Source organism: Neofelis nebulosa, chromosome 8, assembly GCF_028018385.1.
Source record: "Neofelis nebulosa isolate mNeoNeb1 chromosome 8, mNeoNeb1.pri, whole genome shotgun sequence".
Classification (NCBI taxonomy): Eukaryota; Metazoa; Chordata; class Mammalia; order Carnivora; family Felidae; genus Neofelis; species Neofelis nebulosa.
In genome coordinates this window covers 142,417,684-142,436,925 of record NC_080789.1, presented here as the reverse complement: position 1 = coordinate 142,436,925, position 19,242 = coordinate 142,417,684, and the positions used below count along the sequence as shown (strand labels likewise).

The 19,242-nt window shown below is 49.3% G+C and overlaps 1 protein-coding gene and 1 long non-coding RNA gene across 11 annotated transcripts in view; both read right to left on the bottom strand.

Moving 5' to 3' along the window:
* The window catches only part of DIP2C (disco interacting protein 2 homolog C), a 416,980-nt gene that overhangs the window by 219,130 nt on the left and 178,608 nt on the right, over positions 1-19,242 (bottom strand). The gene's annotated exons all lie outside the window — the stretch shown is intronic.
* LOC131483691 (uncharacterized) lies at positions 17,502-18,291 on the bottom strand. Its single transcript, XR_009247879.1, has 2 exons — positions 18,214-18,291; positions 17,502-18,082 (listed from the first exon to the last, which is right to left on the bottom strand). It is a non-coding gene; the product is annotated as an uncharacterized LOC131483691 (long non-coding RNA).

Here is a 19,242-nt window from a genome sequence, read left to right as displayed (position 1 = left end):
CTTACGGACATCCAACTGTTCCAACATGATTCTGGAGAAGCTTATCCTTCCCCCAATGAATTGCTTTCGCTCCTTGGTCAAAAATTAATTTGGCATGCTTATGTAGCTGTGTTGCTTTCTGGGCTGTTGGGATTTAATGAGTACTTGTCCCAAGGACACCTTCAACGTCCAGATGTCATTCTCTAAGTGTCACTGTCATCCTAAAGAAATCATTGATACGTTAACCCCTAAAGCTTAAAATGACCTAAGGGGTGGCCTGGGACTGGACACTGCCATGGCTGGAGAGTGGCCAGCTCTCAACTCAGGTGGGCTCTTGGGGCACAAAGGACCCAAGTAGGTTCAGACTCAGGGAACACAACTGGGGACCTGCCAGCAAGTGAGGCCACCTAAAGACTTTCATAGGACATTTGGGCTGGGTGATGCCCTCTTCTGCATATCCACACACAGGGGCCTACTTCCCCTCACAGCTACCTGCCCATGGGTCAGAGGTTAGGGCCCAAAGTGAGCTCACACTCACTCCCTGCAGCACACCTACCCGCCCCACCTGCAGGCCCCAGGAGCACTTCAGGGAGCGTGGAGATGCTGGTGAGCACCACACATCAGGCATGGTGATGCAAGCCCAGTTTTCCTCCCTAGAAATAAGGAGCCCCATCACCCGCCCCCTTCTCTCAGACTGAATAAAACAGCACCAAGGAGTCACTCTGACCTTCAGGAAATGCAGAAATCTACAGCTCAGTAGGGCATCCCACCTAAAACAGCAGCAAAGTAACACTGAAGCTTTGGCATGCACCTGAGCTCGGAATTTCCTAATGCCATCAGAGGGTCCGGAGTTTTATGACCATTCACTCATTCATTCGTCCAGCAAACACGTATTAATACCTACTATGTGCCAAGCAGTTGGTAGGGGATGGTACATGAGAGAGACATGGCCCCATCACTAAATGTTTGCTGGACCGAAGATAAAAGTTTTTGAAACTTTTTAAAGGTGGAAATAAAGTAGTGACTAAGTTAATGATTCTAATGACGTTCTTAAATTGCCCCATCTGGCCGAGTAATGGGAAATAAGAATGGGTAAGTATGATGGCCCTCTTGTTGGGGTCAAGAGACAGAATATGTCAAGATTTTTTAAATCATTTTATCTTCAAATTGTATATATATTTTTAATCCTGCTTTCTAAAATAATGGCTCAGTCCTGTAAAGTCTTGCTGTTAATTTCAAGGATTTTGGAGGCAGAGAGGAAAAAGGAGAGGGCAGATATGCCAGGAGACACGTGTGATAAACTAGTTATTTGGATAAATTTATGTAATCATTAAAAAAGATGTATACTTTTTGTGAGACCGATGACCTATGAGAGTCCCTCCAGAAAACATGCTGAGGTGCACAAATCCACCTGCGAACAAAACTATTCTGAACTGTTGGGAATAAAACATCTGCACAGCCCCAGCACCTAATGTGTGCATGATAAAACTCTGATGAACCACTACCTCCTTAAAAAGAAACATGAAAATATAAACTTTTTACTCACGGAAACACTGTGCTTTTTAAACATTCTGCCCAACTTGGATCAAGTGGCAATTATTAATAATACATTTTATTCAAAAGGCCAATAATAAAGCATAATGTATACAATCCTGTACCTGATGATGCACTGTTTGAGGTCTCTGCTTTACTGCTGGAATCAACAAACCTCTGCTGGATATTTGACTACACACATGATTAAAGGTAACTTTTTAATCTTTACAAAATAACAGACACTGGCACCATACATCCCAATAGAGGAAAGATGAGCACACAGAATGACAAAATAGAAAAAAAAAAAAAAACAACTTTTACATAAAATAAGAAAAAATAACAAGTAACTAAAGCTTAAATCAACATATAAAATGGCTTGAGGGGCGCCTGGGTGGCTCAGTAGGTTAAGCGTCCAACTTCAGCTCAGGTCATGATCTCGCAGTTTGTGAGTTCAAGCCCCACGTCAGGCTCTGTGCTGACAGCTCAGAGCCTGGAGCCTACTTCTGAGTCTGTGTCTCCCTCTCTCTCTGCCCCTCCCCTGCTCATGCTCTGTTTCTCTGTCTCAGAAATAAACATTAAAAAAAAAAAAACTGGCTTGAAAACATGGTCATGTTGCAAAATAGCTTCCAGAGCAAAGCAGCTGACATAAGCCCAGAGACCAGGGTGAGTAAGTACAAAAGTGAAATTACACTTGATCAATGCGTAAGAAGCACAACGCCAAACACATAAAAAGCCTCACGTGCCTGCTGCGTGCCGAGCCCTGGTCCTGGTATGAGGCAACAGCAGAATACAAACCAGAAGACCCCTGTCATCCCTGTCGTCATGGCACTCAAGTTCAAACTCCCACACGGTAATGACTTTTACATCACCAACACTCCACACATCAGCCAACCTCCCTGACAAGCTCCACTGCTGTTAGTGGCCGGTCAAGGCACAGACCATGAGAATATCAGGCGGGAATGCTGGAAATAAACCTGCACAAATCCTAATCGTGATCGCTAGCCAAAATGAGATTTGGATGAACTACACAAAAGTACCTTGACCTCTCAAATGAGAGTCAAAGATATTTCCCACTGAACAAAAATGGAAACCAAAATTTCTGGAATATAGCCAAAATAGTGATTAGTACACTTATGGCATTAAAAGTTCTTATCTGAGGGGCGCCTGGGTGGCGCAGTCGGTTGAGCGTCCGACTTCAGCCAGGTCACGATCTCGCAGTCCGTGAGTTCGAGCCCCGCGTCAGGCTCTGGGCCGATGGCTCGGAGCCTGGAGCCTGCTTCCGATTCTGTGTCTCCCTCTCTCTCTGCCCCTCCCCCGTTCATGCTCTGTCTCTCTCTGTCCCAAAAATAAATAAAAAACGTTGAAAAAAAAAAAAAAGTAAAAGTTCTTATCTGAAAAGAAAGGTCTGAAATCACTAATCTACCCTTCTTCTACCTTAAGAAAGTTGGGGGTGGGGGATCCAAAGCAAGTGAAGGGAAAGAAATAACAAAGGGCAGAAATCAGAGAAACTGAAAACAGAAACAACCAAAAGCCTACAAAGAAAATCCCAAGGAATCCATAAAATTAACTGCTAGACCTACTAACTGACTTTAGCAAGGTCACAACATACAAAATCAAATCATATTAATATACACTAATAATGAGTATCTGGGACTAAATTTTTAAAAACATTTTACCTTCACATATCATTTATAGTAGCTATACAAATGAGAAGTACTTAGGTACAAACCTAACAAAACATCCAAAACGTGTATAGGATCTGTAGGATTTTTACAGAATCTGTATGCTGACAAGTATGAAACAGTGAAGAAAGAAATCAGAGAAGATCCATACAAATTAAGAGACATACCATGTCCATGAACATAAAGATGCCAGTTCTCTCCAAATTAATGGATACATTTAACATGATCAAACTAAAATCCTAGCAGAATTCTTTTAGATATACCCCATTCTACAAGATATATGAAAAGTCAAAGAAACCAGAATAGCAAAAAAATGAGAATAAAGTTGGAGGTTTCATGCTACCATATTTAAGATTTATCACAAACTTACAAAAATCAAAACAATGTGACCACACACACATCTAAATGCTTTTTGACAAGGGTGCAAAATGAATTAAATAGGGAAAGGATGGTCTTTTCAACATGGCTGGAGTAACTGGTATCTATATGCAAAAAAAAGAATCATCGTCATCTCAACCTAACCCTCAAATAACTCAAAATAGATGACAGAGCTAAATGTATTAACAAAACTAAAATTTTAGAAGAGAACACAGGGGAGAATCCACATAACTTTGGGTTAAACAAAGAATATGAGCCATAAAAAAATAATGAAGTGGACTTCATCAAAATTTAAAAATTTGTTCTGAAAAAGGCACTCTTCAGAGAATGAACACTAAGCTAGTGACTGGGAGAAAATATTTTCAAACCACACCTCTAACAAAGGACAGACAGCATCCTGATTAAGAGCCTGGCAAAGACATGAACAGACATGTCAAAAGGGTGGAACAAAAGCTTGCGAAATAAGCACCATGAAACGCACAGATCTGGGCACCAGAGAGTTAGTTTTACTATATGTTAATCTTAAAAACAAGACAGAATTCCTACGAAAAGTAGAGACAGCATCACAGGCTACAAGGCATGCAGTGTACCAGCCTGAAGAAAACCACTAGGTGTCCCCCACTCACGGCACCACCTGACTACCCCCGCGAGCCCCCAGCAACCACCTGGAAACCCACAGTTTACACACAAGGTGAAAGAGAAAACGCAATTTCAGCAACATTCAGAAGTATTTCTCCAGCTCTTAACCTCCTGTTAAACTGGAAAAGGAGCCACACTTTGATGGACCTTCTACAGAAAATTAGGTGGCATTGCTAACACTTTTGAATTCCTTTTGAGAAGAATCTTCCTGTCCATTCTCACCCACCCCGCCCCCCCCCCCCCCGCCAAGGTTTTCATAAAGATTCTCACACACCTGATAAACTCTGTAGCTATAACAGCTTATGTCTGGACCCATCACAGGGACTTAGCCTAAAGTTCCATGTCATTCTGATTTCAAAGCCAAGTCAAAAGGCATATTGACATAGTGATTATTTCACCCAAGAATTAAACTACAGCTTCCTGATCATACTACTTGAACATGGCAACTTCCTTCTATTTGGGGGTAATAGGTAAAATTGGCCTACCTTTGTGAGCTAAGAAACAACTGCACGGAGGGGCACCTGGGTGGCTCAGTTGGTTGGGCGTCTGACTTCGGCACAGGTCATGATCTCACGGTTCGTGAGTTTGAGCCCCACATCGGGCACTGTGCGGCAGCTCAGAGCCTGGAGCCTGCTTTGGATTCTGTATCTCCCTCTTTTTCTGTCCCTCCCATTCTCGTTCTCTCTCTCTCTCTCAGAAATGAATAAACATTAAAAAAATTTTTTTAAAAAAGGAAAGAATTCATGGAAAGACCTCCCCTTCAACTCCCTGTAGTTTACAGATGGAGTACCCCAGCCTTCCCCACTAGAGCGTGCCTGTCCAGTGTCCAGAGTAAGGGTGAACAACAGAGAATATTTATCCCCAAGTCTCTGTGACATATGGAAATCATTGTCAAATCACCACTGGGCAGAAATTTGTTCACATGCTGTGGAGAAGATACAGCCCACACTTGAACACACGAGAACAGCTATCAGCAGGATGATGGTCTGTGCTCCCACAGCCAAGGTCAGAGCTGCTTCCAGATTCCCTTCATGCAGAAAGACAAGGGCTAGTCATCCCAGATACACACACTGCACCCTGTTGTTACTCCCCTGAAGTTTTAGGGTGGAAATGCAGTGAGTGATCCTGCCTCAAACCGAGGATTTCATTACCAGCTTCCATGTTAGGACCAAGATAGTAAAAGATGAATAAAAATAGGTTCCTAAAGCTACAGGATGCCAATTCAGAAGAAAATACCCTGAAATCTCAGTGATCTAAATTATAGATAGTGAGGGGCGCCTGGATGGCGCAGTCGGTTAAGCGTCCGACTTCAGCCAGGTCACGATCTCGCGGTCCGTGAGTTCGAGCCCCGCGTCAGGCTCTGGGCTGATGGCTCGGAGCCTGGAGCCTGTTTCCGATTCTGTGTCTCCCTCTCTTTCTGCCCCTCCCCCGTTCATGCTCTGGCTTTCTCTGTCCCAAAATAAATAAAAAAAAAAAAACGTTGAAAAAAAAAAAATTTAAAAAAAAATAAATTATAGATAGTGAAACTTTTTCCTGGTATTTTGTGTTACCTTACTTGGCAACTAAATAATTCTGTATATCTTCCTTTTTTTAAAAAAAAAAAAGCATAAAGACTAACAAGATGTGCCAGCTAACCTGCTTCTTTCCAGCTTCATGTCAAAGAGAGGAAACAAACCAAAATGACAAAGGTACCACACTTTACATTTGCATGGTCCCCTTTCTTGCAGGGCAAACCCTCACTTTCACCAAACAGAACCTACTCCAGGTAGAGGTGGGAAAGGGCACAGCTAAGCTCGTTTACATCTGCTTCCTGACACAGCTACTCTCACGTATTCCTTTGTGAGCTCATGCGAATGGCTGGCGGGTAGTGGGTTTAATACCTTCAGTCATGCAAACACCTTACAGGCGTGACTTAGGAGATTCCATGGGTGAATAGGGCCTACTCCCACCCCAGGAGACCAGGCTCTGGTCGCACTGTATCCTTGCCTCTGCAGCATTCTGGCCGCCTCACTGGACCTGGGCTCGCCCTGGAGGGAGAAAATGTCCTGCCGCACAGAGCAGTCGTGGCTCCCAAGTGCTTTGAGGAGCCATTACAACTCCAAACATTTAAAGGAAACAACCAATACGTAAAGAAGGGATTAGTAACACTCCATCAATTCCTTCAATCCCTTTCAAAGATTATATAGCCACAAAAACATGAGCCGTCCGGGGAGTCTAAGACGCGCTGCAGACAGGGCTGCCTCTACTGTCCACGGCTACAGCACGTGTGCCCGTGACAATCAGGGCACGGCCTGTCAGCTTCTCAAGCTGGTTTTTTTTTTTTTGAGAGATAGAGTGAGACAAGAGGAGGTGGGGGGAGGAGGGGGAAGAAGAGACAGATAGAGAAAGAAGAAGGGACAGAGAGAGAATCTCAAGCAGGTTCCATGTTCAGCACAGAGACCAATGGCCCTGGGGTCATGACCTGAGCCAGAATCAAGAACCAGATGCTCAACCGACCGAGCCACCCCAAGCTTCTTCATCTATTAACCCCTCAATCTATGAATCTCATTTCTCTGCAGCACATCCCCAGTTAAAAAAAAAATGTGTCAAGCTTCCCTTTCTTGCTGTGTATTATGACAACAGTAACCATACTGAATGTATTTTCTCCAATGACACTGGACCCACCCTGAGAACACAGACCTGGTCTCACCTCCATCTGCCCCACCATCCACCTCTGGAAATCACTTTAAAGGAAACCAAATCAGAAAGGAAGAAGTAAAACAATCACTATTTGCAGATGGCACAACACTGTATGTAGAATACACTAAAAATAAATGAATTCCATAAAGGTGTACAATACAAAACATACAAAATCTGTTATATTTCTATACTAATAGGAAGCTATCAGAAGGAGAAATTTTTAACAGCCCCATTTACCATTACATCAAAACGAATAAAATACTCAAGAGTAAATTTAACCACAGAGGTGAAAGACCTGTATTCTGAAACACAGATGAAAAAAACTGAAGATGACACAAAGACCCCTTGCTCACAGGTCACAATTACTAGAGTTGAAATGCCCATGCCTATCCAGAGCAATCTACAGATTCAATGCAATACCCATCAAAAATACCAGGGCATTTTTACAGAAGTAACATAAAAAAATCGTAAAAATATATGGAACCTCCAAAGACACTAAATAGCCACAGTAATCGGGAGGAAGAACAAAGCTGGAGGCATCATGCTTCCTGGTGTCAGACTATCTTCCTAAAGCTGCAGTAATCAAAACAGCATGATAACTGGCATGAAAACAGACACACACATCAACAGACCAGGAGAAACACCCTGGAAAAAAACCCAGGCTAACATGTTCAATTAATCCATGACAAAGGAGGCAAGAATACAAAATGGGGAAAAAACAGTCTCTTCAACAAATGGTGCTGGAAAACTGGGCACCCACATGCAAAAGAATGAAACTGGACCACTTTCTTACACCATACACAAAAATACATTTACAATGGATTAAGGACTTAAATGGAAGGTCTAAAATGATAAAATTCCCAGAAGAAAACACAAACAGTAAACTCTCTGACATTGGTCTTAGCAATATTTTTTGCACCTGTATCCTTCAGGCAAGGGCAACAAAAGGCAAAAATAAATACATGGGCTCACATCAAACTGAAACACTTCTGCACAGTGAAGGAAACAAAATGAAAGGGCAATCTAATAAATGGGAAAAGATATTTATAAGTCATATCCAGTAAGGGGTAATATCCGAGATACATAAACAACGTACACGGTATCAAAAAAACTAAATAGCCCAACTTTAACAATGGGAAATGGACTTTAGTAAACATTTTTCCAAAGGCATACAGTTGCTCAACTCACTCATCATCAGAGGAATACAAATCAAAATCAGGTATCACCACACACCTGTGGGACGGCTAGTATCAAAAAGACAACAAACGAGTGCTGACAGTGCTGCAACAGTGAGGCACCGTTGGTGGGAATGCAAACTGGTGCAGCCACTGCGGACCACAGTGCGGAGGTTCCTCAAAAAGTTAAAAATTGAACTATCGTAAGAAATTCCTACTTCTGGGTATTTATGTGAAGATCAAAAACACCAATCTTAAGAGGTATCTGCACCCCACATTCACTGCGTTATTTACAACAGCCAAGATAGGGAAGCAGCCCAAGTGTCCACAGACAGATAAATGGAAGATGTGGGGCATTTACACACATACAGGAATGTTACTCAGCCTTAAAAAAGGAATGAAAGCTCGGCCACTTCTGAAACATGGATGGGTCTAGAGAATATAATTCTGAATGAAATAAGTCAGAGACAAGTCCGTATGATTTCACTTCTGTGGGGAATTTAAACAAAGCAAATTAGAAAGAGACTCACAAGTACAGAGAACAAATGTAGCAGGATGGGCAGAAGTTGGGGGCAGGAGAAATAGGTGAAGAGGATTAAGAGGTAGAAACGTCCAGTTATAAAATAATAAATAATTGTGGGGATGTCATGTACAGCATAGGGAATATAGTCGTTAATAATGTGATAACTTTCGATGGTGACTACACTTACAACATGGGGATCAGCTCATGATGTGTAAAAACATCAAATACACCCAAAGCTAATAGGATATCCAATGGCAATTACACCTCAACAAAAATATCACTCTAAAGAGTCACGAGTATTGGTGAGCAATTCTCTTTTTCAAAGAAAAGGGAGAGTGCTGAGACACCATGGGGCGTCTACAGCAGTTTGTTGGCACAAGGAGATTAGGGGGGAGTTATGGCAGTTAAACTTGGTCACGCATGGTGGGTGCAGCTGGACGACGACTGCTCTTAACAGAGCTACCATTGTCCACGTTCCAATGAGCTTTCCACACACAGTACCTTCGGGAGACACATCCAGATAAATTCATGACTCACTGGAGCATGACCAAGGATGAACACAAGCCAGTATTCTAACCCCTGTATCCCGTGAATGCAGGATTTTAGCCTTAAGCCAACACAACTCAAAGTGTGTAAGATTTACAAAAAGCACACAGGTTCACTGAGACTCAAAGAAACCACAGCAGAACTATTTTCCTGCTCCCATCTTTGGGCACAGAGAGTCTTATAAAGTTCGGTACTAAAATTTAAAAAGTTCAAAATCCTGAGAGGAAAAAAAAGGTGTGTATGGATGCAATTCTGTATGTGTCTGTGTCTGTATATATGTGTATCTGTGTGTGTCTGCATACATATGTGCCTACCTGTGTGTGCATCTGTGTGTGCGTGTGTGCATCCATGTGTGCATTATGTGCTTGTGTGTATCTGCAAATGTCTGTGTGCATGTGCATGCCCGTGTGTGCATGTCTGTGAACATGTGTCCTTGCATGTATGTGCATGTGTGTTCACGTCTCTATGTGCACATATGTACGTGTATGCATGTGTATACATGTCTGTGCCTGCCTGTGTGTGCATGTGTCTGTGTATGCATGTGCGTGTGCCTGCATGTGTGTGCATGCCTGTGTACATTTAAATTGAAGTGTTCAGAAAAAGCGATTCTCTCTGGATCATGTGTATTTACCAACGTCTTGGCATTTTGTAGGCACAGACAGCTAATAAAGTATAGCAAGCATTTTTAAAATCCTCTAATGAAACAAATTACTAACTCAGTGTCATGGAAAAACCAGGCTGGCTGACACTTTGGCTGCAGCAGGAGCTAGTAACTCCATAAGGAAAGAAGAGAAAACTGAAAATTTTAATTTACGCTTTGGAATATCTCATTAACCCAGCCCTGTAACAATTACTGTGTAAAGCATACAGCACTGGGGTGCATGGTGTGTTGGCACATGAGGAGAGAAGCACCTTGGCTCCCAACTGCTGTTCCACACACTCCCCACATGCACTCGCCCCGAGGCAGGATGGGGGAGCAACGACTCTGCCGCAACAGGCTCAGTTCACCAAGCCCTGGGCAGAACAACAAACACGTTTAAACACACACACTATTTAAAAACACACTTCTGAAGGCATTACGTGACAGAGTCGATTTAAACATGGTCACAGTAAGTTCTGGACAACCAGTTGTGACAGGTCCACCAGAGTCCACACTTCTCAATAAGAGGACTTTTCTGATCTCTGGTGTCAAATTCCAGTTATGACAACGTGTGTCCTCAAGGGGGAAAGTGACACACACATTGGTCGTTACAAAGTGATAAGTGGTGAGACCAGGAAAAGAACACAAGTGGAGAAAAGGAAGATGCGTCAACAGGAACTAAATATAAAAATATTTAAAATGCCCACAAAATGAGATAAGCCAAGACAAGAAACAGAAGAGAGACCAGAGAGATACAGACAAGGAAAAGCTATTGTGGACCAGGAAAGGGAACTGAGAAAAATCATGGTTCTACTTCCTACTCAGTTCAGGAAACCTCATCTCTGAGCTCTGGGTTCTTCTCCTGGCAAAGACTCAACAGGAGGTCCACGAACCTGCCACAGCAGAAACAGAAAACACACAAACATGGACTCCTCCGAGCAGAAGCAAACCTTGTCTCCTCACCCAACCCTAAGGACTGCCACAGTTAAAGCAGCAGGGAACCACGCAGTGCCTTCGTGGTCTTCAGTTTAATGGAACCATCCACAGAGCCTTCAATCCTCCCTCTACTTGGAGATGGACCAGACCCAAACCCACTCGCTCTTCTTGCTGCGCAGCTGGACTTTGGTCTCAGCTTCTTCCAGGGTCAAAGGTGTCAGGCGTGTCAGAGGCATGCCAGCTGTGGCTGAGACCAGTCCGCTACATCAGACAGGTGGTGACGCCATGACAGCTGACGCATTGGCCCATCCTGTCCCTCCCCACAATGCCTGAACGTAGAGACTGCCAGGAAGGTGGCGGGTGCACCCACGGCCACCAGCACTTGTCCCAAAGGCATGCCTAAGGCCACCTGCTGGCCAAGAACTCCACATGAGTTCGAGTTAGGCCATTAAAATCTTGGGACTTGTTAAAAAAAAAATTAAAAAAAAAAAAAAAAAAAGGGGGCGCCTGGGTGGCGCAGTCGGTTAAGCGTCCGACTTCAGCCAGGTCACGATCTCGCGGTCCGTGAGTTCGAGCCCCGCGTCAGGCTCTGGGCTGATGGCTCGGAGCCTGGAGCCTGTTTCCGATTCTGTGTCTCCCTCTCTCTCTGCCCCTCCCCCGTTCATGCTCTGTCTCTCTCTGTCCCAAAAATAAATAAAAAACGTTGAAAAAAAAAATTAAAAAAAAAAATAATAAAATCTTGGGACTTGTTGTAACAGCTAGAATTATGAAGATTAATCCAAAAACCAATTATCTTTTTTAACTAGACCCTAATTATGTGAGATTGCTTTAGACACCCGTGGACTTGAGATCCAAACACACCTGAGCATGAGCACCTTACAGCCAACAAGCTGGGGCCCTGGACGCCACTGCCTTCCCTCCCTAATGGATCCTGTACACACAATAAGCACTGCAGCTTGTGAACACTTGCTGTATACTGTTTTCTTTGATCCTTACAACAATCCCACTGGTACCTGTCAGGGCTCAGTATGGGAGAGATATGGGGCTCAAGGTGGAAAATTACATTAACTGCTTGGTGGGGGCCACAGGGTTCGAATCCAGCCGGTCTGATAGCGAACGCCATGCTCTCAGCCTGTGACATTAAGCTTTCCCCTGAAGTGCCTGATCACCCCGAAATCTTCTGTGTTTCAGTCATTTGCAAAAGAAAGGAACACCAAACCAAGGAAATACATAAACTGGGGGGAAAATGGGGTGTTACCAAATTTTAATACGCTAAAGGCTACGATAGTGAAAAAGTCGCCGCCACATACGCGCTACCAAAGCTTTCAACAGCATTTTAAATGCGTTACTTTGTCTCCCCAGCCACACTGTGCAGAAGGCAGTGCTAACAGCCCTGCTGCACAGATGAGAGGACTAAAGCCCAGAAAGGTTAGGAGTGGAATCTCATTCGCCAGCGTTTCCGCAGAGTAAACCCTCAACACGTGCAGGACAAATGAACACAACGTGGATGCTGCTAATGATTAACGGAAACCCCCGCCGAGCTCACCGATGACGAACCCATCAGGGCTCCCGCCGGTCAGGGGGACGGAGGCCCAACAACACGGACCTGCCCGTAACCACACGACAGCGTGGGGTTCAGCGTGAGGCTCTGCCTGCCCAGAGCTCTCGGCTCCGTGCAGGCGCAGAGGGGACGCCCACTTGGCGTCTGAGCTGCACCCACAAGACACGGCCCGTAAAAGAGCAGGCGTAACGGTCTAAAATTCACAGCCGCTGCTAGAACGCCTCCGTCCACCCCCGGGAGGAAGCCGCGTTCAAGCGTGGGTGCAAAGCTCAGTACGCACCGCGTCCGCCCCACGCCGTCCCCGACCGGGGCGAGCCCTCACGTGGGCCAGCGTCCCGCTCAGAGGTCCCGCGAACTCTCCTGCCGGCGTACACCCAGCCCCACCTCTACTGCGCAAACTCGGCCTCTCACAACGCGCCCTGGCAACGCCCAGAGGAGCCCCCCCGCCCCCCCACCCGGGGTCGACGGCTCGGGACGCACACCCTGAGCCCTCTAGTCGACGGAGCGGGGACCACGCCACTCTCCGGCCGCTCCCTGCGCCCTACCCTCCCCGCAAACTCACCGCCGGGACTCCCCAAGGGCATACCCACGTCCTCAGCAGTGACAACGGAGGTGTCCGCGCCTCCGGTACCGCCCCGGCCCGCCCCCAGCGCTCAGTGGCCGGGAGCGCTCACCGGGAAGACGATGTCCCCGAGTTCTCTTCGGGGCCGGCCCGCCGGCCCTGGAACCGCACTGCCGGCTGAGCACCGCCCTCCTTCCGAGGAGCTGTCGCCGCGGGGCTGCATGGACCCCGGGGGCACAGACACCCTGCGGGGGGGGGGGGGGGGGGCGCCCACGCCGTCCCTCGTGGGTCCGGGACCCCTGGAGCTCGGGGCTGCTGCGGGCGCGGGGCGACGCCCCCTGTCGGCCGGCTGCGCAGGTACCGCGTGAGAGCCAGCGAGCGCGGCGGTCTGTGCCCAGGGCCCTCCGCGCGTCCACCCGCGCCACAGCCCCTCTGCAGAGGGGGGCTCTGCAAAGGCGCCCCCCCCCCCAACAACGCCACACGACCGAGGAGACGCAGGCGGCTCACCCCGCCCCATCCCCCGCGGAGACCCCGGGCGGCGGGCGCTCAAGAGCGGGTTTGGGCTGCAAACCCGCGGTAAAAGGCGGGCGGCCCCAGCCCTGCGGGGAACGAGGAAGCCCAGGCCCGACGGGACGTCCCCAGGAGGGCGCCGGCCCCAGGTCTACCTCCCCACACCCACCGCGCTGGGGTGGGCGTGAGCGCGCGTCACAGGGACCCCAGCTCCTGACCCGTTCCCCTCAGAGCTGCCGAAGGCGCCAAGAGGAAGACACGCGGTGGCAACCGGCACGTCACGTGCTGTCCCGGACAAGCTTCGGGGGCGGGAAACCGTCCCCGGGGACGATGAGAAAATCACCGACAGCGCTGACTTTACCGACAAAGTGTTCGTCTGCTGGCTGTGAAGGACGCACCACCCCCTCGCGTCAGGGATACACCTCCCTGCTCGCGTAACAGACCTGCCCGAGGAGTGGTGGACGCGTCCTGCTCGCAGGACGGACGGAGGCGCTCGGAGAGTGAGGGCGGCACCCCGCTCGCGTGACGGACGCGCCCAGGGACTGACGACGCGCCCGCCTCGCGTGGGGCGTCTGCCAGGGGCAGGAAGTGTGGGGCCCGCGGGAAGCCGGCAGCGTAATCACAAGGAACTGTTGTTCTACGGTTTAGTATGGAGATTCACTTCATTGGAAAACGAAGCCATTCCCATGAAAACTTTGCCTTAGAAGCATAAAGGACTTCAATTTCTCCAGAAAGGTAACACGGCAGGAAATAGACAATGCAGCAGCGTCTGCTGCTCGAGGCCCCGGAATCGCTGGGAAACCACCCCCCACCCCCACCCCGGGCCTGGACCACCGTTGACACCGCAGGCAGGTCGGGAAATGCGGGGCCGCGCGGGCAGCACAGACGACGTCAGGGCGACGGTTCCGGCCTCCTGCTGCCCCGGCCAGGATACGCACAGCCCGTCCGCCTGCCCCAAATCACAAGCCCCACGGACTGACAGAAACCGTCCGCCGGGGGCACCTGGGCCTGCGGTCGCCGCCAGCACGGACCCTGGAGCAGCCCCATTAGCTCGCTGGGTCTGGGGCTCCCGCGTCCTCTTCCTGAGCAGCACCGCGGGCCCGCAGACACTCCCTCCCTTGTGTCTGGGGCTCAGGCTCACACCCCCGGACCCCGCCGCCGTGCGTGCGTGCAGCTCCCGCAGCCACAGGAGGCCTGGCCGTGGCCCACGCCGGGTGTGCTGGCTCCCCGACAGCCCAGCTCAAGGCGAACACGCGCACGCAGTCCCCATGCGTGAGTGACGCGCAGACAACGACGCGGGAAGGGCCGCCCCGCGGGTACCCCCACCGAGCAAGTCGGCTGCCAGGCGCGGTGCCTCCAAGTGGCACAGCACTGCCGGCCGCGCCTACAGGCGCCAGCTTAGTGCACAAGCTGCCACAAGTTCTCACTTCAGATCTCCAGACGGCCTGGCTGCACACGATGGCACATGAGTGCGACTGTGTGGCCGTAGCCATCACTCTCAGTGTTACTTCGGCCTCCTTCCGAACCTCACGTCTTCAGGGCTTTTGTGGAAGCTCACCCCCTTCAAAGTACCACCTGTTCCTCCACAGAGCGTCCAAGATCGGAGCCTCCACACCCAGCCCCTCCTGTCTGATCCAGAAACGGAGTCAGTGTGTCCAGGCGTTGGGGGCCACAGTGGGGTCCCTGCAGTCCTGCGCCCCAGACCCCAAATCTCCATCCACGATGATTGCAACTCAAGGTCATCTGTCCGACCAACAGTCTGTGCAACACTTTGTGCCTGGGGTTTTAGCAAAGAAATCGGAGACAGCCTCATCTTGGCCCCAACTGTCACAGCAGAGACCACAAGACTGGCCCCTCAGACTCCAGCCTCACGGGAAGGTGGTGCCATCCTGAAGTCACCAGCTCTACCCACAGGGTCACAGGCTGCCTGGACTGCTGTGGGCAGCATTTCGTGTTCACTACCCACACTCCCAGGACTCGACCACAGAATCGGCCCCACGTACTTGGGCATGCAGCCCAGGGAAGCCTTCGTGACCTCCAGCCTCAGTTTCCCCATCGGCAAGCTGTCCATTCGCTGCCAGCTGAGGCTCCCAAGTATAAATGGGCTACATTTTAAAGAAACAGTGAAAAGGAACTGAAAGCAAATTTTTCTGCCAACTACATTCCTTTCGCCTCCCCTTCCCAAGCCCACAAGGGCTGCCACATGCCTCTGCCTGTCACGCTGCCATCCGCCACATCTTGCTGTCCTCCCGTTCCTCCTTCGAGACTCTCCTGGCTGGCTCTCTGCCCTGACCCAGCCATACACGCTGTCATTCTAAAACGGCAAGCACTCTTTTTCTGTTTCTGGGAATATCTGAAGGAGTTCCACCTTCTCCCCAAACCCCTTGGCGCCTGCCAACTACACCGTCCCTCGCACATGGTGGGCTGGCCAGGCATCAGGGTCCCAGCCCTGCACCCGTGTCCCCAGCTCCCTGCCACTGCCTTCCTGGGCATCAATCCCCTAATGAATAAAGGAGGAGGAGCCCAGGGCACTGCAGGATTGAAGGGGCACCACACACATCACTGCTCAGAGCATGTGCTGCTCTCGTGACAGCTCTCATGTGGGGCTGCTGTCAGGGCCCGTGTCTCCAGCTCCCCCAGCGCCTCGCAGCCCATCACAGAAAGTCCCTGTGGGGGCAGGGCCCGGCAGAGGGCCAGACCATTGTCCTTATGTCCTCAGGGGGCAAGACCTCTGGCAAATGAATGGTAGATGGTGACATGATGCTCCATCGTGAGATTAATCTTAAAATAGCATTTGTTCTGGCCAATAGGATGAGAAAACGCCGCAGGCATTTTGTTGCTATCTGATTTCTAACGCGTCCAGGAAGAGATGCACGTACCCCCACCCAACTTACATCACTTGGCCTCCAACACCCGCAGGGCCTCGGATTTCAGATGCCTGATTCTGCAGCGCTCCCTCCAGGACCACAGTTTCCACAGCACATACCGCCAGGAAGAGCAGAGCAACCAGGAGGTGGGCCCGGAACAGTAGACTCCAAGCCCCCACAGCACGCACAGAGACACTCAGAGCCACAGTCACACAGGTTGGCAGAGGAGGAGATCCCCACCATGTCTCATCCCTGCTGGCCTGGGTGCCCCTTCTGCGCTCCCCTCACTGCAGTCTCTCCCGGCTGGAAGTCCGACAACCTGACCCCCACACCGTGAACCAGCTCGTGCGAGGGATCCCTGTGAAAATCCACGCTTGATGAACAGGGGAAAGGCAGCTTAGGGGATTTCTTGGCAAGGATGTCAATGAGGCGTGACCAAAAAAGTAGGAGTCATTTCCAAAGAGGGCAAATGACCTCTGGTGTGGGCCCAGCTGTCCAGCCCCCAGACCGCCACAAAGGGCTCCATGACCTGCCCCTGCCCCACCTGCTTCAGTGATCTCTTCTCCCCTGGCTCCCTGTCAACCGTCCCACAGACACTGACTAACCAAGAGGAAGAGAGGGAAGACTCGGGACTGCCCTCTCAAGCACCTAGCATCACCTTCACACACGCTAACATCTCAGACTCAGCTGTGGACAACCTTGTCCTACTAACAAGAAAACCTACGTTCACAGACACTAAGGCACTGCTCCAAGGTCAACAGGTAAAAGTCCACACTCCCGTCACACGGTCTGCCCATGCCACGATGGCTCCTGACATGGAATGCAGGACGGTGCCCACCATCCACCAACATGTAACGACGCACAACTCAGCTCCTAATGGTAGAAACTCAGCCAGACTTGAACTCTGGGGACCACATGCAATCAGCTCCGAGAGGATCTCCCTTGTGCTCAGAAATCTGGGTGACAGGCACACACTGCTGCACACCCTCATTCAAGTAGAGACCCCCACCCCCGCCTGGCCGGTGCCCCACTCATACCTCCCTGGATTTCCTGCTAGGACCTGCAGGGGTTGGGGTCCCAGACCCTCCTCTCCAGCTTGCTCTCCAGAAGCAGGTGCTCCAGGGAAGTGGTATGTTGCCCCAGCCTGCCCTTCCCACCACCTGCCCACACCACACTCCACTGCTGGGGACAGAACACTGTTCACACACTCATCTGCAAAGTCACAGATGTAGGCTGTTCTCTGGGGCTCACACAACCAGACAAGACAGAGCTACACGAGATGGACAGCTAGTTAGTTCAAGTGCCATTTATTATGTACCAACTGGATGCCATCACTGTGTTAAGAGCTACCAGTCCTGAGGTGACAGAACAGGAATCCAGGCTTCCCTGCAGATCTCCTTCACAGTGGACATGGTTCCCAGAAACAGTAAGACTGGGACACTTCACTGCTAAGGAGTCAGACTGGCCTCTTAGTGGCCATCAGCACGCATAACAGATCACCAGCTTAATGAACAAGCAGTAAGTGGAGATCAGGGGCCCTGAAGCCAGGCATAGAAGGAGGAAGCTGGGGTGTACCACAAAGATCAGGGGCAGGAGCGTTCCTTACATAGGAGCATCTGGACAGTGGTGGGCAGATGTGAACCTGGACTCCAGCAAACCCCACACCTGTAGTCCACACTTAAAGATCAGCTCAGAAACAGAGACGCTCCAGCCCATGCCTGGGACAGGTCCTCCATGGCATTTCATCATCCTCCGCTGGGCGTCTGGATGCTTCCCAGGTTCTTGCTTTCATAGCAACAAGACGAGAAGGTGATCGCCAGTGTGACATGTCTTAGCCCAACAGTAAGGAACAGGGGACTGAGCACAAGTTTGCTATGTATCAGACAAATGAAAAGCCAGGTTACCATTTTAGCACTCAGCAGCAGAGCTATCTACTATGTATATTTATCTGTACCAATTATCTTTAGAACGTTAAGGATGACTAATATTTACTGAATTCTTACCTAGCTTCCAAGCACTACACCAGGACTTTGTGCATGACCTCAACCAGTAGCAGCAAATCTGTGAAGGAAGTTACATGTGATCATCCCTAATTTGGAGACCAGGAAAGTGGGGTTTGAAGGGCTAAGTGAGAAAACCAGACTGTATACCACATCTGTCACCCCTGAGACCCTTGCTCCCACCTTTTTTGTTTTGCTTTTAAAAATCATTATTGTGGTCCAACTTTTTTTTCATGAACTTCCTATTTACCCTGAATATATGCATACTTGCTAAGTAATACAGGTGCACTAGCACATGCCAGTTAACCATGACCTTTCCCTCTTCCAGATGTTCCTGGTCTGCTCTCTGATCCTGCCTGCCAGGCTTCGAGACACAGCAGCACTGAAACCAGCACAAACAAGCAGTGGCTGGTATTTTAAACAGGACTGCCAGTTCAACAGTACAGATAAATTGGACAAAAACTCTTTCATTGAAACACAGACTGAAGTCCAGAAGGACAAGGAGAAAACCCCAGTGGAAGAGCAAGAGTACAAATGATAGTGGACTGTTTCAGATGCCCCACGAGCCAGCAGGTTTGAAGGCAGCATTATTACCTGTCTGCTCTGGGGCTGCTGATCAAACCTGTGGCATAGATCACTGGTAACTCAATCAACCCAATGTGGACACTCTGATCATTCTAATATGGCGGCACAGAATGACCAGGATTAGTCACACTGGGGCACAAAACACACCCTCTTTCCATTCCTGTGTTCTTTACACCTCCTTCCTCAAAACCCAGTGTTTTCTCCTAGACAAGAGGCATAACACGGCCAAATTCACTGTGATCCTGTAGACACTCTCAACATCAACGTGCTCTGAGCTAGCAATCTAATGTGCATTGAAATCTTTATTGCTGCTCTCAACACAAACGGTGCACAGCTGCTTCTGGAACGTAGCACCTCATGACCAAGGGCATCCTGCCCCGAGTGTCCCTATAGTCTCCAGTGCACAGCCCTTTGGGGGGGCTGTCACCCAACCTGCCATCAGGGGCA